The sequence below is a fragment of the Canis lupus genome, unplaced genomic scaffold (genome assembly GCF_011100685.1).
Source record: "Canis lupus familiaris isolate Mischka breed German Shepherd unplaced genomic scaffold, alternate assembly UU_Cfam_GSD_1.0 chrUn_S2058H2257, whole genome shotgun sequence".
Lineage (NCBI taxonomy): Eukaryota > Metazoa > Chordata > Mammalia > Carnivora > Canidae > Canis > Canis lupus.
In genome coordinates, this window is record NW_023330936.1 from 1 (window position 1) to 26,146 (window position 26,146).

Sequence of the window (26,146 nt, forward strand, 5' to 3'; positions counted from 1 at the left end):
GGGGAGCAGGGCGGGGCTGGACTGGGGGTGGGCTCGGGGCAGGACGGGGGCGGGGCCGGGGCGGGGCCCGGGGCGAGGGCGGGGCTGGGGCGGGGCCCGGGGCCGGGGCCGGAGCAGGCGGGGGGTGTCCGCAGTGAGGCGCGGAGGCCCGGGAGGCGGCGCTGTGCCCCGCGGAGGCGCGCGCGGTGGAGAGGCCCGGTGGGCCCGGCTTGGGCCGCGGGGTCGGGAATGGCTGCGCGGGGCCGGATGGAGGACGTGAGTGCGCGGAGGAGGAGGAGGCTGGGCCCGGGACCTCTTTCTTCCCCTGCTGGGTGCGCGGGGCGGGGACTGCGGGGGCCGCCCTGCACCGGTGCGGCCGCAGCGGAGGCGGCGCTTCCCACGCAGGGCGGGCCCGGGGCGCGGGGTCCTGCGACGGGTCGCTCGGGAGGCCGGCGGGTGCGCGGGGCGGGGGGTGCGCGGACGTGGGTCCCCGGGGCGCCCAGCTCGGTGCCGCGCGCCTTCGGCCCCGGAACTGGGAGCCCCACGCTGCGCGCCCCCCTCGCCCTCCGCCCTCCGCCCTCCGCCCTCCGCCCTCCTCCCTCCTCCCTCCTCCCTCCTCCTCCGGGGCGCTGGGGCGGGGGCGTCCTGCGGGGCCTCTCCGGCGCGTCCTGGCCTGCCTGCCCCCCAGCCCCCACCCCCCCACCCCCCCCCCACTGCCCAGAAACCCGCCCTGGAGACAACGGGGCGGTGATGACTTGAACGCCAGCGTGATAGGCGTGAAAGGAGTTTTAAGCCGCCCTACCTGGTGGATCCAAGCCAGATTGCTGACAAAACAAAGGCCCGGTGTACAGTCTGCGTAGTACCGAGCGAAACCTTGGCCCAAGTATATTAAAACATTTTTAGAGGAAACATGGCATTGTACCCAGCATTAACTGGTTGCCTCATTGACAGGTAAGGTAATAAAACTGTTACCCTTGAGAAACGCAAAGTTGACATCACCTTAAGGCACTAATTTGGGTTAATACATTAATAGGAATATTACTGTGATCCTGTCACTGATTTAGGGGTGTCAGGCAGGGCACCTAACAGCTGCAGCCCTATAAGAGCTTAGATTCTCATTAAATAGCTTAGATTCTCATTAATAGCGACCATAAATATTCAAGTATCTTAACCAGGGGCGCCTGGGTGGCCCAGTGGGTTTGGCTCCTGCCTTAGCTCAGGTCATGATCCCAGGGTCTTGGGGGTCAAGACCCCCATGGGGCTCCCTGCTCAGCGGGGAGTCTTCCTTTGCCCCTGCTCCTACTCTCCCCTTGCAGGGGCACGTGCTCTCTCTCTTAAATAGATAAATCTTTTTTAAAAAGTCTCTTAACTAGGAATCAAAACTATTTTTTTATTTTTTTATTTTTAATAGATTTTATTTATCCTTTCATGAGACACACACAGAGAGGCACAGAGACACAGGCAGAGGGAGAAGCAGGCTCCATGCACCAGGAGCCCAACGTGGGACTCCATCCCGGGTCTCCAGGATCACGCCCTGGGCTGAAGGCGGCGCTAAACCGCTGAGCCACCCCCGGGCTGCCCCAAACAATTTTTAATGATAAAACTAAAACTGAATTTTTCTTTTCAGTTGAGAAAATGGAAAACTAACTGTAAGACATGAAAGTACATTTGACATTCATCTACATTTAAAGAAAAAAAATCATTGTTTCTGAATTTTTAAGGGTGAGATTCATAAGCTGACAATGTATGGGAGAAAATCTGAGGAAAATGAGAGACCCTTAGAAAAATGTGTGCAGTAGATGGTTCTTGGTTGATGCTAAGTTACCCCAGGTCCTTGGATCTGTAGCTTTTAGCTTTAGGATGAGTACAATCCTAGAAATCTGTTTCACCAAACGGTTACACACCTAAATCACTTCAGATCCGAGCAGGTTGCCTGTTTTGGGAACTTTGTGGATATGATTCCTACCATTCAGTAAAAAGCTAAAAATATGGTGTGTGCGGTAGGCCTAGACACTTAAAAGAGTTAACAGAGGTAAAGGCTTTTCAGTTAAGGTTCATTGTTTGCAAGCTGTGAAACCAACTCTGCCCACTTTAAAGAAGAAAGGAATTTCTTTGAAATGATCCAGGGGGAATGAACACGTAGGCCTCTGAAAGTGCCGACTCCAAACAAGGGTGGCTGCAGGATCTAAGACTCCTTCAGAGTCTGCCGTGGAATGAACCTGCCCCACCGCGCTCTCCCTTTGATGTTGCTCACAGAAACAATGGATGGCCCAGCGCTCTTAGGTTCCACCAGGAGCCAGAAGCTCCACCTGGGCCAAGGAGGGTGAAAGGTACTGAAGGATGTTCCCATTGAGACTTAATGCAGAGGTAGACAGTGGATCCCCCGAGGAAATCGAGTTATGGTCACAAAAGAAGAGGAAAGAGATCCACGTGGGCAAAACAGATATTTTGTACAGCTCAAGATGTAGTTATTAATAGTGTAAGGGAAGACATTATTTGGTTTCAGGAATTGTCTTCGCTTTACCTTTCACATGGAGATGGTGGGTTGCCGTCTGAGAGTGATGAGTTGTTTTTGGTCAGGTTACAACATTTCCTGTAGAATCCACAGAGTATTGGGTATAGCCACCAAATACAGGGTGTTTACTGAACATCTAATAAGTGACATAGAGAAGAAACTATATCATAGTCCCCAACCTCCTCGGTGTAGGCAGGTAAGACAAAAGCTACATACGTTAAAAAGGATGTAATACAAGACAGCGTAAGAAACACTCCAAATTATTATTATGAGCAGTACATTTTATAACAGTTTTATAGTGGAAAGGAAACATTTGGCAGGACAGGTTGGTTTTGGTTTTGTTTTTGAGGGAGAGGAGAATCTTAAGCAGGCCCAGCACCCACATGGAGCCCAGTGTGGGGTTTGATCTCGACCTTGAGATCATGACCTGAGTGGAAACCAAGAGTCAGACGCTTAACCAGCTGAGTCACTGAGGCGCCCCAGCAGGACAGGTTTTATGGAGAAGTCTTGAAAGATGAGCTGGATTCTGAAAAAATAAGAGACGATATTTGTGGGGTGCTCCAGAAAGCTCATTTATGCTAGGGGAGGAGGTGCCTCAAAGGGAGGTCAGTGGGAGATACGTGGACGCTAGTCTAACCGTTAGTTTCCAGGCTAGCTGTGTTTAAGTTCTCAGGCCCCAAGGGTTCGAGAAGTTGGACAGCCTCTCGTTCGCCGCACACACGTATTGAGCACCTACTGTGGTGGGTGCTAAAGGTACGGAGAATATGCAGTACAGAGCCTCTGCCCTCGTGAAGCGCGCTCTTCCACCGGGGATTGGATTCTTCCTTCTGCCTGAAATGACCAAAAAAACTGTATGTGGTATATGAAACAACACTTTTTGAGATGGTGAGAGTCAGGCAGTGAGGGACAGTGCTGTCCGAGAGGAGGGACCCAGAGTGGCTCGTGCGACCGCCCCAGCTGGCCCCCGTGGGAGAGTGCAGGCCGGGAAGGGCGAGGGCGCCCGGCAGGGGTTGGCTGGCTCTCTGAGCTGTGGAGATGGGGCCGACAGTCTGGGGACACTGAGGCAGCCAGAGTTCACGTGGTGGTAGGAGAGAGGTGCACAGGGGGGACCTGAAATGCGTAGAGTCCCCCTCAGGGCCCCGCAGAGGCCTGCTTGGTACGTGCCCGTGAGGATGCCCCCCGTGGCCTGGAAAAGAGCCTCCTGGGATGATTGGAGAGAGTGGCGCTTGGTGCCCACGCAGGGCCGGCGTCGGGCGAGGCCTCGGTCAGACCGAAAGCTCGGGCGCTCGGGGCGTCGGGGGCTCACGCGGGGCTGCCTCGCGGGCGGAATCCTGGCAAAGGCCTCGCCTCATCACAAATCTTAAAAGCAAGACCGAGAACGTCAGTGTTTCCCAGTCACTGAGCTGCGTTCGGAGGAGGAAAAGCTCAGGAGCACTGAGGGGAACACAAGGCGGCCCAGCCCGCAGACCGGTCGGGAAGTCCCGCGTGCCCGTGGCGCCCTGGGCCGCAGGTGGCGCCTAACCGCCGAGCCACCCAGGGATCCCCAGCGTCGACTCTGTTTCAATACAGTTGGAAAAAATCGTCAAGCGTTGCAAAAGGCAGGGAAGTCTGACCTGGAGGTCCGTTGAAACTGACCGGGAAAGAACGTGCTAGAAGCAGCAAGCAGGAGCCTTAACACGCTCTTAGGACCCTTCCACGTGTTCAGAAGGGTAAAAACCCGTGCGGCAGATCCGAGGTGGGCCCAGTGCGCCCTGGGGACGGGGAAGGCACCTGCTGGACCAAACGGGCAGTAGGAAGCGCGGGAGCAGGGAGAAGCGGGGGTTTTGCTAAGACGGACTGACGGGGGCCAAGGAAGGCAGGCCCGGGCCTCGGGGGCCTGTGGGGCCTGGGAACCGAGCGGGGAGATGGGGGGAGATGAGGGGGTGGGGTGGGACGGGGTCCCGGCAGGAGCTGGGAAGGGCTTGTGAGGCGAGAGCCAGACTGGCAGTCCCACTCGGGTCTGAGGGTGACCGGGAGGGACTCCGGGTTGGGGGAGAGAGACGTGAATGTTGGTTTTAGGAGACGTGAGCGCAGCTAGAGCTGGCTCGGGTCTGGAGACTGGGGGGGGGGGCAAGGCCAGGGGGATGCGGGCCTGGCCGGGGCGGGGGGCCGTGCAGCCCGCAGAGGCCTTACCGCCAGGCACACCGTCTCCTGTCCTCTCCGCGCCAAAGTGGGGGTGCAGGCGCCCTTAGAGCTCTGTTTTCCGAGGGGGGAGACCCACAGAGAGAGGTGAAGGGACCGGGCTCAGCGCGAGGAGAGGAGAAGCGGTAGGGCCCGGCGGTTAGAGCCCTGGGAGCAGTTAGAGCCCTGGGAGCGTGCCTTAAGCATGCACTTCCTGCCGGGCCCTGGTCCCCCCCCAGGCTCCCCGAGAACCCCTCCTGCAGAGCCCCCCCACCGCGACCCTAACTGGGCTCCTAACTGGGTCAGGAACGCAGCGCAGATGGGTTTGAAACAGTCTCTCCTCAGATGCTCCCTGGGTGCCAGCCCCCCTCGCCGTTGGGGGGTGACGAGGACAGGCCGGGGCTGTGGGTCTGGTGGCGTCGGCCGGGGCGGCAGGTGGGCAGGCAGCTGGCCGGGACAGCGTGGGGGGAGTGAGCGCAAAGTGCGGGAGGACCCGAGCTGCGGCCACCAGGAGCTCCCCGCCACCCAGGGCGCCGTGAGGTGGCCCGGGGCGCGGGGAGGAGGCCCAGACGTCAGCCGAGGGAGCCCGGTGCACGCTGGGCGCCTGCTGGCTGAGCAGGAGCTGGAGGCGGAGGCCTCTGGAAAAGAGCACAAATAATCAGAATCGTGCCGCAGGTTAGGGCAGACCAAGCAGGAAGCTGTGTAGCCTCGGAATGAAAAATAAATTGCAGCGTTAGATGCCTGAGTTTGGAAATTGAGACTCCTGCCTCAGCCCTGAGTTAGGATCTGGATTATTATTTTTTTTAATTTTATTTATTTGAGAGAGATGAGTGAGAGAGAGAGAGAGCGGCGAAAGAGCGCATGAGTCAGGGGAGGGGCAGAGGCAGAGGAGGAGCAGACTCTCTGCTGAGCAGGGAGCCCGATGCTGGACTCGATCTCAGGACCCCGGGGTTATGACCTGAGCCCAAGGCAGCCGCTTAACGGACTGGACCACCCAGGCGCCCCAGGCTCCAGATGATTATTTTCATCTTTGTACTGTGGTGTCCAGAAGCCAACCACAGAACGTGTGTCCCATTCTACCACTCCTTTCCAAGGAGCCGTATCCTCTGTTTGCAGATGCTCTTCTCAGGCTTCCCTTCTTCCGATGAAATCTCTATTTCCACCTTATTTCAGCCCAATTAGCTCACGTACATTATTTCATCCTGTATGCCTTTATCCGTAGCCTCCCCAATGAAAATGTAATCTTTTGGACAAGGATTCGGTTTTATATTATTTTTTTCATCTTATGGTACCTTATATATAATAGTTTTCAGCAAGGCTCTGAGATTAAGAGATTGTTGTATGCACCAGAGACCTGTTAGTACTATTCTTGCCTGGACATTACCTTTAAATAAGACAAACTGAATTTTTGGGTTGCAGCTCAACCCATCAGCTACCTCAGTGACTTTGCAGCTAGTTGTTTTCTTTGAGAATCGGCTATCTATAAACTGAAGTCTCCCAAGGATCTATGAGGGCGATCTGTTTCCTTCTCTAAGGTATTTCTCTAGGGCGCCCAGGTGGCTCAGTCGGTGAGGCGTCTGCCTTCGGCTCAGGTCATGATCCTGGGGTCCTGGGATTAGCCCCATGTTGGGCTCCCTCCTCCAGGAGGAACCTGCTTCTCCCAACCCCTCTGCCTGCCACTCCACCCGCTTATGTGACTCTCTTTCTCTCTCTCTTTCTCCATTAAATAACTAAATAAAATCTTTTCTAAAACTAAAATAAATAAAATATTTCTATCATAACTGAAAGTCCAATAAAGCCTCCAGCAACTTTCCAAAATTTTGTGGAACATAAAGATGTAGTTTAAGAATCGCAACAACAGGTAATTATTTCATCAATAATGTAAGTACTGTTAGATAAATCAATATCTAAGTTTTTAGGACTTAAAGAAAAATGGTTTGTTTGATCTCGTGATGTATTAGCTCATTTGAAGATATTGAAGTAAGATTTCCTCTACCCATTTGAATACTTGTTTTCACCAATTTACATTTTAGTTATATACAAGTTTATGATATTTTTAAATTGGGCTTTAAATAGGGAGCATATTTTTCTTGCCTCTAACTTGTGTAATGGTTTTTAAAGCTTTATAGTTTAGTAGATTTGTCTTGGAAACGTAATCTAGAAAGTGGTGATTATATTTTGCTTCTGTTTTTCTGTACCGCAGGGTTCCTTGGATCTCACCCAGAGTATTGAAGATGACCCCCTTCTGGATACCCACCATCTCCCACATCATTCATTACATGCTCATTTTAGACCCAGATTCCATCCTCTTCCTACGGTCATCATAGCAAATCTTCTCTTATTAATACATGTAAGTTGACTGGGATGAAGTAATCCATACAGAGGTGATGTTCTTAAATATATATACGCTCTTCAGAGGGCAGCTTGGCTACATCTGCAACATTTAAAATGTGCATCCTTTTTTACTTATCTTTCTACTTCAAAGAATTTATAGATATATTTGCATATGTGTAAGAATGTTTTAATCATGTTGTCTGTAATATCAAGATATTGCAACTATCACCATTCAGAGGACACTTTTGTATGACCCCATCCATATGAAGGAGCGCTCTGCAACATTTGAAAAAGAAACAGGGTGGACGTGTATATATTAATTAGACTAGCCTTCACACTTACATTGTTGAGTGTCTACAAACACAGATTGTACGGCAGTGTGCACAGAACGTTCCTATTTGCACGTTTTAAAAGATAATTGAGAGGGCTGGTGTGCACGTATATTCCCATATATAAACAGAAATTTCTAGAACCATTCGCAAGATCCTTTTAACACTAGTTGCTACTGAGGTGGAGGACTGAGGGGCCTTGTAGACGGCACCTGATATATTTAGTATTGCATTTGTACTATTTGAAGGTTTTTTTTTTTTTTTTTGAAGGTTTTTTTTGAACCACATGCATATATTACTTTTCAGTTATTAAAAAAAAAAGATGTAGATAAATTATGTTGACACAGAAATTTATCAATTTATCTACACTTAGAAGTAATGTTAAGCAGGGATATCAGGTTGCAGCAGAACAATAAGTAGTGTTGCCCATATTTTAAGCAATGATAAATTACAGATGTCGGGGTTTTTGTTTTGTTTTTTTCCTTGGAAGAGAGCATGAATGGTGGGGAGGCAGGCAGAGAGAGAGGGAAAGAGAGACTCCTAAGCAGACTCCATGCTCAGCATGTCGCCCAAAACGGGGCTTGACCCCACAAACCCTGAGACCATGACCTAAGGCTGAAATCAAGAGGTGGGATGCCCAACCAAGTAAGCCACCCTGGTGCCCCAAATATCTGGGGATTTTTAAAAACACATGTATTGCAACTAGTAGGTAACTAGTAGGTAATCACATAGACACAAAAAGAAACTCCTAGAGAGAAAAACAAAAAACCCTGTATGTGCAAATGGTCTTGTAGGCTTATTGATGGCTCTGCATCTAGTCTGTTAATTATCTCCATTTTGGTTGTTGAGATCTGAAGCACTAGAGGATGTGTTCTTTGCTACAATGTGAAAAATCAAGAGGGCAAATTCTTCGCAATCCCAAGTGTTTTATGAGGAGAATGATGTGGCTCATTGACTTGTTCAGATGCTGTTCCAGTGACACACACTGTGTAGACTTGTACTCAGAGCTGAATACCCTGAGGAGAGAGGTGCATCCTTCTTCCTGTGCAGATCTATTAAGTGTGGTATGCTTCATGCTTGGCTTCCTGATCCCCAGATTAGCAACTGAAGCACTTCCTTCCTGGTGCCACCATGTGCAGATGTGGCCCTCCTGGTCCCTGGATTTGTGGCCTGTTTTTTTCTTCCTTTTTTTATAACATACTCTTTAATTTGTGCAACACACTCTTTGTGTATATATTCCCCGAACATACACACACACAAACATGCACACATATCATTTTGAAAACTTTTTTATATTAAACTGCTTGTCTATGATACTATGGGATTAATTGCCCTAATTTTAGAGACTAAGAAAATCTTGTGTTAAAAAAAAAAAACAAGAAAAAAATACCAGCATTACCCAGACACCAAAAGCAGATAAGACACCACCAAAAAAGAGAGCTACAGGCCAATACCTCTGATGAACGTAGATGCAAAAATCCCAACAAAATACTAGCAAAACCAAATCCAACAATACATTTATATCATTCACCACAATTGAGGGATTTATTCCTGGGTTGCAAGGATTGGTCCAATATTTGCAAATCATGAACATCACATTAATTTTTTTAAAAGGATGAGAACCACATAATCATTTCAATAGATACAGAAAAAAAAAAACATTTGACAAAGTACAACATCCATTCATGATAAAATCCTCAACAAAAATCAGTTTAGAAGGAACATACCTCAACATAGTAGAGTCCATCTATGAAAACCCACAGCTAACATCCTAAATGGGGAAAAACAAGCTCTTTACAGTCAAAAACGAGACAGGGATGTCCACTCCACCCACTTCTATTAATGTAATACTAGCTAATACTAATGAAGTTCTTAGCCTCAGCAGTCAGACAACAAAAAGAAATAAAAGGCATCCAGATTGGCAAGGAAGAAGTCAAACTTTTATTTTGCACATGACATGATACTATATGTAGAAAACCTGAAAGACTCCACCAGAAAACTGCTAAAAGTGAGAAACGAATTCAGTAGTCACAGGATACAAATCAATGGCAGAAATCTGTTGCATTTCTATACACCAATAGTGGAGCAGCAGAAAGAGAAATCAAGGAATCTATCCCATTTACAATTGCACCACAAACCATAAGATACCCAGGAATAAACCTAACCAAAGAATGAAAAACTTATACTCTGAAACTATTAAAACACCTGATGAGAAATTGAAAATGCCATGGAGGAAATGGAGAGGCATTCCATGCTCATGGATTGGAAGAACAAATATTGTTAAAATGTCTGTACTACCCCAAACAATCTACATATTAATGCAATCCCTATCAGAACACCCGCAGCATTTTTCACAGAGCGTAGAACAAACAATCCTAAATTTGTATGGAGCCACAAAAGACCCCCAAAGAGCCAGGGTAGCCTTGAAAAGGAAAACAAAGTGGAGCATCACAACTCAGACTTCAAGTTCTATTACAAAGCTGTGGTGACCAAAACAGTATGGTACTGGCACAAAAATAGACACATAGATCAGTGGAACGGCATAGAGAGCCAAGAAATGAATATATGATCAATTAATATTTGACAAAACAGGAAAGAATATTCAATGGGGAAAAGACAGTCTCTTCAACACATGATGTTGGGAAAACTGGTCAGCTCTGCGCAAAAGAATGAAACTGGACCACTTTCTTACACCCTACACAAAAATAGACTCAAAATGGATTAAAGACCTAAAGTGAGCCCAGAAACGATAGACCTCCTAGAAAAAGAGCACAGACAATTTCTCTGACATCGACCATAGCAACACTTTTCTAGATATGTCTCCTGAGGCCAAAACATAAAGCAAAAACATATATATATATTGAGACTACATCAAAATAAAAAGCTTTTGGGGACGCCTGGGTGGCCTCAGTGGTTGAGCATCTGCCTTCAGCTCAGGACGTGATCCCAGGCTCCTGGGTTCGAGTCCCACATCAGACTCCCTGCAGGGAGCCTGCTTTTCCCTCTGCCTGTGTTTCTGCCTCCTCTCTGTGTCTCTCATGAATAAATAAATAAATCTTAAAAAAAAAAAAAGCTCTTCTGCACAGCAAGGAAATAATCAACAAACTAAAAGACAACCTATGGGATGGAAGAAGATGTTGTAAATGTGACATACCCAATTAAGGGTTAGTATACAAAATTAATAAGAAACTTCTACATCTCACAACACCCAAAAAACAAATAACCCAATCAAGAAATGGGCGAGGACACAAACAGACATTTCTCCAAGAAGACACACACACGGCCGGCAACAGACAGGTGAAAAGATGCTCAACGTCACTGATCGTCTGGGATATGCCGATCAAAACCACAATGAGATACCACCTCACACCTGTCAGATTGGCTAAATCAACACAACACAAGAAAACAAGCAGGTGTTGGAGAGGATGCGGAGAAAGGGAACCCTCTTACAAACGTTGGTGGGAATGGGAACTGGTGCAGCCGCTCCGGAAAACTGGAGATTTCTCAAGAAGTTAAAAATAGAGCTGCCCTATGACCCAGCAGTTGCACTGCTGGGGATTTACCAAAGGAATACAAAACCCTATTCAAAGGGATAACAAGCACCCCAATATTTATAGAAGCATTATCTGTAACTGCCAAATTATGGAAACTGCCCCAAAAAACTTCCTTATTGTAACAAGTAAAACATTACCAAAGCAAACAAAGATAAAATCCTATCTTCCCTTTTCGCTACTTTAGTCTTTCTCCCTGAGTTAATAAATGAATGTATTCTTACTGCTTTTTTTTAAAAAATCATACAAATATATACCAAAAGACGGGCTGCCTGGGTAGCTCGTTGGTTAAGTGACCAACTCTTGATCGCAGCCTCAGGTTCTTGATCTCAGGGTCCTGTGTTCAGCCTCGTGTTGATGGGGCTCTGCCGCTGGGCATGGAGACTACCTAAATACACACAGATTAGACATATGTAAGGATTTCTCCCATTTCTTCCACCCACCCCCAGGTGGATAATACAGTATTTATTACTCTGCAGTGGGGTTTCCCAAACTGAGCATGTGACAGATTCCCTGGCAAGCTTGTTAAACTAGATTGTTTGGCGGATGCTCCCAGAGATTTTGATTCTGCTGGGTGGGGTGGGATCTGAGAATTTGCATTTTTGACGAGTCCCCTGTGATGCCGATTGTGCTGGTGTGTGCACCACACCTTGAACTACTACTCGACAACTTTTTTTTTTTAATCTCAACATACAGACATCCATCCAAATTAATACAGGGAAACTTAGTAAATTCTTTCATAGCTGAAAAACATTCTGCTTGTAGGAGTAGATGTATCTTAATTTATGAAGCATCCTGCTGTGGATGAACACGCATCCTTGGGCACTTTGCAGTTTTTTGCAAATACAGAGAATATTGCAGTAAATATTTGTAGCCATAGAACCCTCTGTCCTGATGGTTTTACTTCTAATGGGTCGAGTCCTTAGGACAGTAGGTACTGTGTCAAGCTGCTTCCAAATTCTTTTTCCACATCTATTCCCAGACCAGTCAGCAATATATGAGAAAGTCCATTTGCCTCTATTTTGACACCGATCTCAAATTTTTGTCAATCTAATTGGATAGCTATTTTTGTTCTCTTAAAACTGAAACTAGAAGTAAAGCTTTTAAACCCTGATTTTAATTACCTTTGATGCACTAAATTAACTGTTTTTACTCTTTCAATAAAAGAGAAGTGCGGAAAGAAATTGTGTACATGAACTATTTGATGGGTTTGGGGTAGCTTTTCTTTTTTTAAAGATTTTATTTATTTATTCATGAGAAACAGAGAGAGAGAGGCAGAGACACAGGCAGAGGGAGAAGCAAGCTCCATGTAGGGAACCCGATGCAGGACTCTAGGATCATGCCCTGGGCTGAAGGTGGCGCTAAACCGCTGAGCCACTGGGGCTGCCCGGGGGTAGCTTTTCTTATTATGATTTGTTTCCAAAATTTCTGCAAATTTTTCTCCAAATTTGTTTAAAACGTTTGTAAATGGTTTTAAGAAGAAAGTTGTTTTTAAAATTCATTTTAGGGCAGCCCGCGTGGCTCAACGGTTTCGCGCTGCCTTCGGCCCAGGGCATGATCCTGGAGACCTGGGGACCGAGTCCCACGTCGGGCTCCCTGCATGGAGCCTGCTTCTCCCTCTGCCTGTGTCTCTGCCTCTCTCCTCTCTCTCTCTCTCTGAGTCTCTCATGAATAAATAAATAAAATCTTTTTAAAATAAATAAAATAAAATTCATTTATAAAAATAGGATAGCAAAAGTCATAGATAGGAGTATGTGAGTATGTGCTGGGATGGTGATAATCATTTCGTAATTCCAATTATTGAATTTAATCCGACTGCTTTCCTTTCCACAAGGTTGTATTTGTCATTTTAGCATTTTAACAGGTATACTTTGTTCTTACCCTAATCCAATTGAGGACAAGTGCCCAGGAAACTATACCAACCCACTGAAAGTTCAGACAGTCATAATCCTTGGGAAGGTTATCTTGTGGATCCTGCATTTCCTTCTTGAGCGCTACATTCCAGTATCACCACAACAAAGTGAGAAACCGGGGCTACACCATGATCTACCTGTCGACCAGGCACCTGAAAGGACTCACGCTGCTGATCCACTCCACTGGTGAGTCTGGCTCAGCTTGTCTGTCTGTGGCTTGCTTGCGCGGCAGAAATTCCAGCAGAAAGCAAACGTGACGGTTGACTTTATAATCAAATATATGCTCTCAGTTTTGTGAGAATGATGTGTGTTGTGGCCACTAAAATTCGGATCACCTTAATGTCTTGAAGCTTTTTTAATAAATATATTTAGTCTTAATTTTTCCGTTGACATCTGTGCTTGTGATCATAGGGGAGGGGAGGGAAAAGAATGTACCTCTATCCTTCTAGGTAGATTTTTGGCTGATAATAAAAGACACTGTAATAAAAGACAGTATCACAAGAGGAAAACGACCAGGAGTTTACTAGCCTTGCGCATGGGAGAGAACCAAGAAGACTGAGCAACTCTCCAAAATGGGCCAAGTCACCACCTTAAACACCACCTCCAGTTAAAGAGTGGAGACGGTGGCGGGTGGGGAGGTTGGAGGAGTTTTGCGAGGCTGCCAGGAAAAGCACTGTCCACAGGGGTAAGATTGTTGTGCAGATTACTGCATTCTCAGTCGGTAATAGTTTCTAGAAATTTAAAGTCCTCCTTCTCTCCCCGGTACAGAGAGGGGGACATGCTTACAAAATGTAGTTTTCCCCCATCAATGTCTCTTACAAAAGAGATCTTTTCACTTCTACTCAGCTTTCAGAGCTTCACCTGCTTAAAATAATCAGCTTAAAATAATCCTTTTGCGGAAAAAAGCATATTTTGGGGTGGCATTGTCTGCCACCTGCCCCCCATCATTATGAACACGGGGTCCGTGTGATGTAGGAAAGACGTTAGGGTTCAGAGCTGACGGCTGAGAATTCTTGAGACATCTTTGGTGCAAAAAGGTGGTTTTATTAAAGCAGTGGGGGACAGGACCCATGGGCATTATGTACGTTCGGGTTGGAGGGGTTAGGGAGAGCGGAAGTCTCTGAAGAATCTTGGAAGCCGGGTTCCAGGATCCTGAGGGGGCTGGCTATTGTTAGGAAAGGTCTTTTATTGGACACCTGGCTGGCTCAGCGGTTGAGCCTCTGCCTTCAGCTCAGGGCGTGACCCCAGGGTCCCAGGATCGAGTACCGCATCAGGCTCCCTGCATGGAGCCTGCTTCTCCCCCTGCCTGTGTCTCTGCCTCTCTCTCTGGGTCTCTCATGAATAAATAAGTAAAATCTTAAAAAAAAAAAAAAGAAGAAGAAGAAAGGTCATTTATTGCTGTTTAGTAAAAACTCGGTCATGAGACCCTCAGATGCATATCGGCAGGCCACGTGCTTGGGGGACGGTAGCCAGCATCTGTCTTGGAGGCCAGAGCCTAAGGGAGTCTCCTAAGGAACCTTCCTGTTAAAGTCGCTTACAGGCCCCTGGGCGTCGGGCTAAGACTACCCGTCACCGCCAGCAAAGTATTAACATCGAGGCAGCTGCGTCCCTAGAGGGAGGTCACTCTGCCTGTGTCAAGGACTTGTCAATGGGCTGTAAGTAGTAAGGAAATTTAATCATTTTTCTTCCGTTTGGTCCCCACATCACGCGTATCTCCCTGTGTCTAACGCGGACTCCCGTGCCCTTTCCACGGGAGCAGCCTGCTTCATCACGAGAAGCTGCAGAGCTGCTGCTCTTTGGTACTTGTAGGGTAAGAGGACGTAATTGCTTCACTTTCATGAGATGCTGTATTTTTCTTGTGGTGACAGAGCCTGTTAGAAAATAAGGTGCATTATGCAAAATGGAAAACTTGAAAAAACTTTATGAAGGCGAGATCAGAAAGTCCATATGGGACTTAGCTGCATTCGTGCCTCTTTGTTCATCGTTGCAAACGTTTCCTTTATTTTTACTTTTGAAGATTTTGCTCATTTGAGGAAGAGTGAGTGAGAAAGAGCTCGAGCAGGGGCGTGGGGAGGGGGAGAAGCAGAGTCCCCTGATGAGCAGGGGGCCGCACGCAGGGCTGCGATCCAGGACCCCGGGATCCTGAGCTGAGCCCGCGGCAGGCAGACATGTAACTGACCGAGCCCCCCGAGGTGTCCCTGTTGTCACAGACATTTTACAGGCTGGATGGAATTACATTGAGCTTCTTCGGGGTATTTTTGCCGTGGTGCTAGAATCTCTACCTTTTTAAAAGACCCTCTTTTTTGGTTTGAGTCCAGAATAAACAGACGTTTTGAAACCAGATTGGAAATCAAAATTAATCCCCCCCCCCCCCCCAGAAAAACGGCTCTATGGAATTTATGTTTATTTTTCTCTGTGCGCTGTTAATACATCTGCTTGGGGCAGGCTGCTCAAGGCCGGGCGCTGTCAGTGGGGGCCGCGGGGTCGGCTGCAGCAGAGGAGGGAGCATCTTGGAGCCTGGCTCCCCTTCCCCGCCCCGGGGGAGCTCGACTAGGCCGCGGCCAGCAGGTGCCGCTGGAACCTTTCCTCCCACAAAGGGCACAGCAGAAACGCCTTTTTACCTTAAAGGCCTCGATGCCTTGTGAGCGGGGAAGCTGGGTGTCGGGCCACCCTGGAGCTGGGGTCCCCGAGGCCCGAGGTCTAGCTCCCGGGACCCCTCGTGTCACCGAGCAACTGGACCCCGACTTCAGCCCCAGATGGTGTCACGTTCATGTCGCTCAGACCAGGACCCGGGGAATCAGGGACCTGGGGCCATGCGCCCCGAGATTCCACTCGCCCGGGGTCTGGCCTCGCATCTGAGAGTCGCGGGGCCTGGGCGCCTGGCACCGTCGTGGCTGCGGCTGGGGCGGTGTCCTGGGGTGACCAGCCCCGTCCTGATGCCCACCCGCTGTGGGGGGGTCACAACTGTGTCCACACCCGCGGTGGCCGCCAGCAGCTGGCTGTGGCCTGGTTCTGCTGTGGGGCTGTCGTGGACGCCGCCTCCTCCAGGCGGCCCCCGGGCCCTTGCAGCCGTGGCCAGGTTCCAGGCAGCCCCCCAGGCCCTCGCAGCTATGACCCAGTTCACTGTCGGCCCTTCGTGGACGCCGCCTCCTCCAGGCAGTCCCCCCGGCCCTTGCAGCCACAGCCCCGCCAGCCGCCCCACTCGGGCCCTTCCTTTCCTCCTGTGCCGCTGCCCCCCAAGTCCGAGGAAGGAGGCCAGAGGTCTTCGGAGGCCGCGGGGCCCTCGGGGTTGGGGCGGGGCCGGGAGCCCGCGGGGCAGACCTGAGCCAGGCCACCCGGTGACGCCGCCACTGCGGACCCGAGGTTGGGCGCAGGCGGGCCAGGTTCCAGGGGTGCGGCAGGGGCGGGGGGGTGTGGACCGGGGTTCCCAGGGACACCGCACCCGACACTGTCCATGCGCCGGGGCCGCGGGTCCCTGGCCGCCAGGCCGTCGTCAATTATTTTATAAAACAGAAAATAGTAACAATCATTTCTTTAAGAAAATCCGGCGTCTTATGTGATTGTCTCGTGGGGCATCGTCAGCTGCGGGCCGTGTGGGCTTCGTCCTCAAGGAGCGGCCTTGGCTGATTGCGCTGGGGGGGCTCGGCATGTGGGGGGGCGTGCACCTGCCGCGGGCTCCGCGGAGGGGCTGGGGAGCGTGCACCTGCCGCGGGCTCACGTGGGGGACGTGCACCTGCCGCGGGCTCACGTGGGGGGACGTGCACCTGCCTCGGGCTCATGTGGGGTGGGGCGTGCACCTGCCGCGGGCTCACATGGGGTGGGGCGTGCACCTGCCGCGGGCTCACGTGGGGGACGTGCACCTGCCTCGGGCTCATGTGGGGTGGGGCGTGCACCTGCCGCGGGCTCACATGGGGTGGGGCGTGCACCTGCCGCGGGCTCATGTGGGGGGGGGGGGCGTGCACCTGCTGTGGGCTCCGCTGGGCGGGGGGCGTGCACCTGTGGGCCGCCGCTGACCGCGCGCCCTCTCCGCTCTCGTCCGCAGGCAGCACGGCTCTCCTCCTGGTGCTGAGCGTGCAGCACTCCTTCCCCGCGCCCGCCCGGCTGTATCTTTACCTCGTCCTGGCCATCCTGGCCCTGGAACTGCTCTGTTCCCTGACCTGTCTGCTCATCTACACAGGTGAGAATCACAAAATACCAGTGAGTTGTTTCTGAATTTGTGTCAACAAATTTTGTCAAGTGACGCCTTGTATCCGAAAAAGTAAACACAAGCAAAAATGAAAAGATCCACAAACGTTTGGTTTATCAAAGGCAACTGAGATGTAAGCCTGGCACTTAAATTTGAAATGATGAAAATACAGATTAAGTAAATAAAGAATGCATGCAAACTGCATTTAGCCCAGACTTGCTCTAAGACAAACCATTTAGGAACTTATTTTCTAAATTTAGGGCTGTCTGAGGGCCAGTCTGTTTGTCTCTCTCTGTCTCTGTCTCAACTCTCAGTGATAAAAAAATTTTTTTTAAGATTTTTTTTTGTTTTGTTTTAAATTCACGAGAGACACAGAGGGGGGCTGGAGGGGCAGAGACCCAGGTTAGAGGGAGAAGCAGGCTCCGTACAGGGAGCCTGACATGGGACTCATCCCGGGTTTTCAGGATCACTCCCTGGGCTGAAGGCAGTGCTAAAACCGCTGAGCCACCCAGGCTGCCCCATAAAATTTTTTTTAAGGTTTATTTATTTGAGAGAGAGAATGGGAGGGGGCAGAGGGAGAAGCAGACCCCCTGCTGAGCCCAGAGCCCAGTGTGGGCCTATCCCAGGGCCCTGGGGTCATCACCTGAGCCACCCAGGCACCCCAGTGGTAAGATTCTAGTAAGCTTTACTGGGGCGCCTGAGGTGGCTCAGTTGGTTAAGTGGCCAGCTTTTCATTTCAGCTCAGGTTCTGATCTCAGAGTCCTGGATGAGCCCCTATCGGGGTCCACGCTCAGCTCAGCAGGGAGTGGGCTTGAAGATTCTTTCTCCCTCTTCCTCTGCCCTTCCCCCTGCACACACTAAGATAAATAATCTTTAAAAAAAATAATAAAGTAAGCTTAGATATGTAAACATGAAAAATAGATGGAGGGATACTTTTGACAGAAAAGAATTCAAGCCCTGGAAAAATCTAGATTTCATTCCTGCTGCAATATTGGCATATAGTACGTCTGTCCAAAATACTAGCTAATTTTTTGCCGCTGCATAACAGTTATTTTGTGACAATAAAATATCTCCTCTATGCATTTTTAAAAGAGAGTCATTTCTCTACTTATGAAAGATAAAGTCCTGTGGATCTCAACTCATGTTTCATTTTACTGATTTTTTTTTTTTTTTTTTTTTTTTGGTGGCATCTCCTTAGGCCTATAGAAGAGCATTTAGTTTTTTTTTTGTTTTGGTTTTGTTTTTTAATTTATTTATGATAGTCACACAGAGAGAGAGAGAGAGAGACAGAGACATAGGCAGAGGGAGAAGCAGTCTCCATGCACCGGGAGCCCGATGTGGGATTCAATCCTGGGTCTCCAGGATCGCACCCTGGGCCAAAGGCAGGCGCTAAACCGCTGTGCCACCCAGGGATCCCTAGAAGAGCATTTAGAATATGAATGGGGGTAACTAGTTTATAAATGTGAATGTCACATTATTGATTGACCTTTATAACTTTTCTGTAGCTATTAGCTAACAATGAGCCAAATTATGGAGATTGCATTCTGTACCTCACTTAAAAAAAATGTATATCACCCACTAAACTTCCTAGAAAAGATGAGACTTTGGGGTTTTTTTTTTTAAGATTTATTTATTTTTAAGATTTTATTTATTTATTCATGAGAGACACAGAGACAGAGAGAGAGAGAGACAGAGAGACACAGGCAGAGGGAGAAGCAGGCTCCATGCAGGGAGCCCGACGTGGGCCTCGATCCCGGGTCTCCAGGATCACGTCCTGGGCCGAAGGCTGCGCTAAACCACTGAGCCAACCTGGGCTGCCGAGACTTTAGTTTTAAAGGTTAATTTTTCTGCATATAAGAATAGCTTGCTACCATGTGACAAACGAATATTAAATTACTTTGTTGATTGAGATCAGTTCCATTCTACAACACTTCTGTCAAATGCTGTAAATGAGATAGTTTAGCTCTGAATATAGCATTCACTTACCATGTTATTTTACGGTAGCTCTACTACATTTATTTATTGTTTGTTTGTTTGTTTAGGATTTATTTATTTATGATAGACATGGAGAGAGAGAGGCAGAGACACAGGCAGAGGGAGAAGCAGGCTCCATGCACCGGGAGCCCGACATGGGACTTGACCCCGGGACTCCAGGATCACGCCCTGGGCCAAGGGCAGGCGCTAAACCACTGAGCCACCCAGGGATCCCTACTTTTATTATTAGAAGGGTGCAAGCCTTCTGTAGTGAGGTATTTTCTGTAGTACCTATCGAATGCTCTATGACGTAGCAGGACTTAGGAACATTCCAAGGACCGTGTAAGGGGAAATTGGGGCACCTGGGTGGCTCAGTCAGTTAAGAATTTGCCTTGGGCTCAGGGCAAGATCCCAGGGTCTAAGATCAAATCCCCATCGTGCTCCCTGCTCAGTGCAGAGCCTGCTTCTCCATCTCTGTTTGCTGCTCCCCCTACTTATGCTTGTTCTCTGTGTGTGTGGTGTGTGTCAAAGAAATAGTCTTTTAAAAAAATTGCTTTATTCTATATGTGAAGACTTAGTAACATATTTCATTAATATTAAAATTTATATCTGAATAAAAACACCATTAAATCTTAAGTGAATATGTTTCCCTACTGTAAGAAACCTGATAATTGCTAATTCCGACTTTCAAAATCATGGACGGTTTTACATAGGAAGGGTTTATAATATAATTTATAAACTTAGGGTTGCCGCAAATATTGAATTTCTTTGGGAAGATCGAAGTATGTCTGTTTTACCTCCACAGTCCTTAAGAGTAGGCTTAACTTTTTAAATTCTATAATGTGGCCTTTAAATGTATTGCGGTTTTGACAGGAGAGATTTAGGGAGTAGCTTCTAGAGACAAATGTTGCTTGTGTCAGTGTCGTAGAAAATATAAGCTTGGGCCCCAATGTATGGACTTTTCATGTTTCTCCATACTGAAATGATTTGAAAAGATAATGAGTTTTGATAACATTGAAAGTGATCTTTAGGAATGATTCTTTGATATACTAATATAACCTGACCTTGACTAGCGTATTTGCATTTTAAGTAGTTAACCTCTAGAAAACAAGATGGACCCTTCTTGTTGGGCACTAATTTGCTTTACTACCTCTACAGGGGAAAACTAGGAAAATAAAACTTGAAACAGTTTTGACCTACTAAATTCGATTAGCTCTGTTCATTTAAAAGTAAGCCAAAAGGGATTGCCTGGGTGGCTCAGTCAGTTGGGTGTCTGCCTGTCTGCCAGGGCCCTGGGTCTAGCCCCATGGGCTCGCTGCTCATGGTGGGGGGGGGCACTTCTCCCTCTGCCCTCCTCCAACTCGCACTCGCTCTCCCTCTCCCCACCCTCTGAAATGGATAAGTAAAATCTCTAAAAAAAAAAAAAAAAAAAAAAAAAAAGGGGGGGGGGTAAATAAAAGATGATGCAATTAACGCCACCCAGTTATCAGCCTTCCAGCAGCCGGTACAACTGCTCTGAAGCTGTGAGAGATTCGGGCTAGAATGGAAGCCGGTGACCAAGCGCACCTGCCCTTTTCCGTGTTTTGACGTCTAGCATGCCTGCTTTCCTTGGCTTACGATGGAAAGAGTGCTTTGAATTGGTGATATTGCCTGACTTTTGATCGAGAAAATGCTGAATGTGTTCAATCGAATCTATTTTAAAGGCCACAGAGGCCTTTTATTGTGTCAGACTGTGATGCGTCGCTTAGTTCTGTCCCCTGGCTTGCACCTGAATGCCGTAGAGCTGTATTCCTGTCCCCCCACTTCAAGAAGCTTACGTGTGTTCCAGGCTTCTTCCTTTGTTCAGGAATTCTGATGCGAAGGAGGCCATTTGAGAGAGCCAGCTAGGATGTGAACAGGAAAACTCCCATTCACCGGCGGCCATCACGAGTCGGTCGATTCTCGGCCTTCATCTTCCCCAGATGGCATCTGACACGACTGACCTCCTGGAAACGTAACCCCTCTTGCTCTGGGCCTCGGGCTTTCCCGGTTTCCTGCCCGCCCCGGGGCCCCATAGCCGCCTTCGCTCCGGGCCCTCCTGACCCGCGGGAGGGAGCCCCAGGCCTCCGTCCATCTCCCCTAACCCCGGAGCCGTAGCACCTCAAGGTGTCTGGGCCACGGGAAGCCACGAGGAGCTCCTCGTCTCCAACATCCCTGCCGTACCCGGAAGGCAAGGGCATCTCGGCAGGGTGCACACCACGTCTCTTGGCATCATACGGCATCGTACGGCCTGCTCTTCCCGGTCCTTCCTAACGGGCCCTGCACAAATCTCCCAAATTTCTCACTTTTAACCTCTTCTTAAACTTCTTGAGCCTAGGAGTCAGCTGAGCGTGCACATTAGAATCATAGGTGAGCTGGCCGTGCCACACAAGGTGCGTATCATGTGACTCAGCCATTGCACTACCTGCATATAAACCCAAGAAACCGGAAACGTCCGCATCTCCACAAAACCATACAGTTGTTCAAAGAAGTGTCCATAATGGCCCAAAGTGGAAACGGTCTAGTGTTAGGATATATTAGGGCTAGATCAGCACAACGTGCTGGGTCCATACGGTAGAATGTTATCCGGTCCTCGAAAGGAGCGGGTACCCGGAGTGACGTGCTGCTGTGTGCCCAACACGCATGGCCCTTGGAGACGGGCGCTGCGGGCGAGCAGCCCTCACGAGGACTGTGTGAAACACCCAGAACGGGCAGCGTGGGGACAGGAGGTAAGACGGGGGTTGCCTGGAGCCAGGGCGCAGGGGGCAGATGGGAAGGACGGCCAGTGGGTGCCGGCTCACTTCCTGGAACAAAGAAGATGCTCTGAAAGTGGCTGGAGGTGGTTGCACAACCCGGTCCTATGCTGAACCATGGCACTTGCGCTTTACATGGACGAATGCGGGACACGTATCACCCCGGAAAGCTGATGTGCAAAAGGGAAGAACGGCATGTGGAGCTTTGAACACCTGTGCAGCGGGGATCGGCCCGGCCCCTCAGCCCCCGCGTGGCACACACTAGCTCACTCATGCTGCACGGACAGTGGCCACGGTGGTGCTGGGCTGGCAGTCGCCACCGCAGCCCTGGCCTCCTGTCCCCATGGAGCCTCCTCTCCGGAGATGGCTTGTCCCAGCAGGTGCCAGAGTCCTCACCCAGGCGGGGCAGGGCCCGGGCCATGGACGGCTATCCGGACGTGCGGTCTGTGGGCGCACCTGCCGGTCGGGTGCCCCGGAATCCCAGAGGCCGCATGTCCAGGGTCCTGAGGCCGCATGTCCAGGGTCCCGAGGCCGCACATCCAGGGTCCCGAGGCCTCTCCTCTGGAGCTGTATCCCTCTGGCTGTATCCTCCCGGGACCTTCGCCTGTGCAAGCGCATCCTGGCCTCTCCCATCACATCAGGGCCCCACCCTTGTCGCTTCTTGTGACACTAGTTACCTCACTAAAAGCCCTGGTCCCAGTCAGTCACATTGGGGGCGAGGGCTGGCACGTGTCACTTTGGGGGAGCGCGGTTCGGGTCCGTTGCATCATGTATCCCCACAAACCGCCCAGCTCGTCGGTGGCCTCTGAACGGCCGCACCGGGGTCCTCTGTGGGTTGTCAGCTTCCTGGCGCGGGGCCTTGATGGCGCTTTCCTGGTTCTCCTCCTACCACTGTAGAGATTGATTTCATTCCCTTTTATTTATTTATTTTAAAGATTTATTTATTCATGATAGACATAGAGGCAGAGAAACAGGAGGGAGAAGCAGGCTCCATGCAGGGAGCCCGACGTGGGATTCGATCCCGGGTCTCCAGGATCGCGCCCTGGGCCAAAGGCAGGCGCCAAACTGCTGAGCCACCCAGGGATCCCCCTTCATTCCCTTTTAGCAGATGGTTCCCCACCTCTTTATTACTGGTGGGTTTCTGCGTCCCCTCGTCCTTTCTCATTCTGCTACTAAAAATGACCATCTGCGCCCTCGTGGGCAGCTCCCAGGTGAGCAGAGCCACCCTAAGCTTTATGTTCACCTGCTAAGTGATACTTTCCATCCAAGTGTTCAGGCCACCAGCAAGACAGAAGTGACCGGAACACCTTTCTCTTCTTCCAAACCTTCCACCATCCTGTCCATCCTCCCCATCTCAGCCAGCCGTGCCAGCCCCACCTCTTGCTAACTCAGAGACCTTTTTGCCGTCCCAGGCTCTCCTTCCACCCTATATCTCCCATCAGTTGGCCTGCCTCCCCATCCATCTCCTCTCCTCTGTCCCTGCCACGGCCATGCTCATCACATCCCGCGGGGTTGAGTCCAGTAGGCACACTACTCGCCTCCCTTCCTCTGTCTTCTTAATCCGTATTCCTTCTCTTCAGTGTAATTCATAGGTAACTCTTGATCGTGAACAACTTACCCGTTCAGAGTTTTCTAAACGTCTAGGGAGGAAAAATCTGAAATAAAGACTTTCCGTGAGCTGGCCCTACTCATCCCTGCCCTTGGTGGTGAGGGGTGGTGAGCTCCTTTCGGTGACTCCCATTTACTCTCGGGACTAAACCTCAGTGCTTCGGCGTGGCACCAGTCCCTCAGGTCTTCCCTGCCTACCTTTCCACCCTATGCACACACACACACCTTCTCGAGGTCCTAAGTATTTGCTCAGGCTCTTCTCACACTAAAAACACCCTTCCTCTCTACCTCCCTAGTCTGTGCGGTTAGTTCTCACGTTTCCCTCAAGGCTGGACTCAAGCCCTACCATCCTCCTCCTCCATGACCTGCCCTCCCTTCTCACTCCTACTGAGTTAAGGGGCTGCTTTCCAAGATGTCACAGCTCCTTGTACAAGCTTTGATTTTGGTTCTTTTCATACTGTCTTGAATTGTAGACGTATCATCTGTATTTTACCCTGGACTAGTCGCTCTTTTTATAGGGTAGCGTCAACATTGGAGGTTTCAAAGTCCTGATTCCTGGATTAGAATCTTGGCTACTGGGATGCCTGGGTGGCTCAGCAGCTGCATCTGCCTTTGGCTCAGGGCATGACCCTGGGTCCAGGGTCGAGTTCCATATTGGGCTCCTTGCAGGGAGCCTGTTCTCCCTCTGCCTGTGTGTCTCATGGATGAGTAAATAAAATCAAGAAAGAAAGAAAGAAAGAGAGAAAGAGAGAAAGAGAAAGAGAAAGAAAGAAAGAAGGGAGGGAGGGAGGAAGGAAAAAAGAAAGAGAGAAAGAAAAAGAAAGAAGAAGAAGAAGAAAGAAAGAAAGAAGAAAGAAAGAAAAAGAAAGAGGAAAAAAAAGAAAAAAAAGAAATGTGGCTACTTACTTAACTTTCCTGGGCTTCATTTTATTTTATAAGCCGGAGCGATAAGGGCATCCACTTCAGGGGGTAGTTCTGAGAACTGAATGAGGCAATCCATACACAATAGTTCACCTGTGCCTTCTGTGTTTTAAATTCACCCCAAAAAATTCATAGCTGTTATTATTATCAACAATGATACTGTCCGGATTCCCAGTGTTTAGTACAGGCCTGGCACATAGACTTTCAAAGGTTTGAGTAAATCCATAAACAAACCTGTGTATTCACCTTATGAAGCATTTTTGTCCATATTAACTTACTTGAAAAGCATGGCCAATTAATGTAATTTGAATAAACGGGAGCAAAAAAAAATGTTTTTCGTGATTAGATAACCTGACAATGATGACTTTATTATTTTAGTGAAAATTCGAAAATTTAATAAAGCCAAACCACAGCCGGATGTACTTGAAGAGGAAAAATCTATGCTTACCCCAGCAATATCACCTCGGAGACTGGATTCAGGTAAGCGTTGAGTGGGGGGGGGGGAGGAATGAAAGACTAGAAAAAAGAATTGTAGGGCTCCCCACCCCGCCCCCGGAAATCTAGAAAACATTCCACTGCTCGTTTATAGTTGTGCAGATGTGCCTTTAGAATTCAGTTTGACTTGCTTACTCCCATTCAACTGTGATAAAACAAAGTCTAACGAAAGGATCTCATTTTGGAGTATTTCCCTTGGCTTACGACGTCAAGGAGAAGGTCCCAAATACAGCGCAGTGCTCTGCAAGCTGGGAGGAACCCCTTTGCAGAGACTACTGAGCACTGGTTGGCAGGTGCCACCCGTCACCGTGTTGATTCTGTGCAGGACCGTCTCAAGCCTGGAAGACATCGTCGAAAAGCAGGGAGACGTCATCGCCCACCTGAAGCGACACAACGCCCTGCTGAGTAAGCGGTTGCTGACGTTCACTTCCTCCGGGGACTCTCCGCCCAGTAGAGCATGAGGGCCTGGCCAGGCCAGCCGGCTGCAGAGGGAGCGGGGCCCACTGACCACCTGACAAGCCGCCCAGCGGGTGGCAGTTTGGGCCGGATGCCACTGGATGCCACTGATGGTTCTTATTTGAAACCTGAATTGTGTTCTCCTTGTGGGGCTGTTTGAGCAGGTGGGACTCGTGGGTCACCTGAAAGGTGCTTCACAGAGCCTGGATGCTCCAATGCTCCGGGAGGACGTCTCTTTTTGCACATTTTGAAGTCCTTTACCGTCTGGCTCATCCGAGGATCAGAGGTATGATTAAGCCTGGTCTCAAGCAGTGCTGCTTCCGCAGGCCGTAGAGCCCTGGAATGACTTGGCTGCTTATATGGAGGAGATTGACAGGATCAATCTGTTTTAAACAAGGGTTTGATCAAATAAGTTCTTTCCACTCTTAAACTGATGGGAGGAGTCATTATTTTTTGTGGTTAAATAATGTTTTCTTTGCCCTGCGGAGCCTCACCATGTACCCGACCTGCTTGTGTGCTGTGGGATTACAGCTTGGCCTGTAGCTCTTATGAAGAATTTCCTCCCCATAGGGCCTGTCTCACTAGGTGATTCACTATGCAAACACCTACAGCTTTTCATTCTCCACAAATAAGAGAATCAAGATCGCTCGGACCAGGGTCAGACTGACCAATGCTGCCCGTTGTATCAGCAGCACCTTCCATTGGCAACAGAAATACCCGAGAGAAAACCTGAGAACTTTCCCTTTTTTTTTTTTCTTTCCCTTTATTTTAATCCTTCTTCAAGGAGTTGCCATGTGCTTCAGTATTGACTATCCCTTGATTAGATCAAGAAAGGTAGGTTCAGTGGCTCTAAGAGGGTCTAAAAAGGAAAAATTCTACTTTATTACTTTATTTATTTAAGTAATCTCTATGCCCAATGTTGGGGCTCGAACTTGACCCAGGGATCAAGAGTCA

The 26,146-nt window shown here is 49.2% G+C and overlaps 1 long non-coding RNA gene and 1 pseudogene across 1 annotated transcript; one reads left to right on the forward strand and one right to left on the reverse strand.

The window, feature by feature from the left end:
• The first annotated feature begins 182 nt into the window (after positions 1-182).
• Positions 183-25,230, forward strand: LOC119878911 (annotated as a pseudogene).
• Positions 2,510-4,840, reverse strand: LOC119878912. Its single transcript, XR_005387230.1, has 4 exons — positions 4,667-4,840; positions 4,108-4,264; positions 3,132-3,325; positions 2,510-3,020 (listed from the first exon to the last, which is right to left on the reverse strand). It is a non-coding gene; the product is annotated as an uncharacterized LOC119878912 (long non-coding RNA).
• Positions 25,231-26,146: the final 916 nt, after the last annotated feature.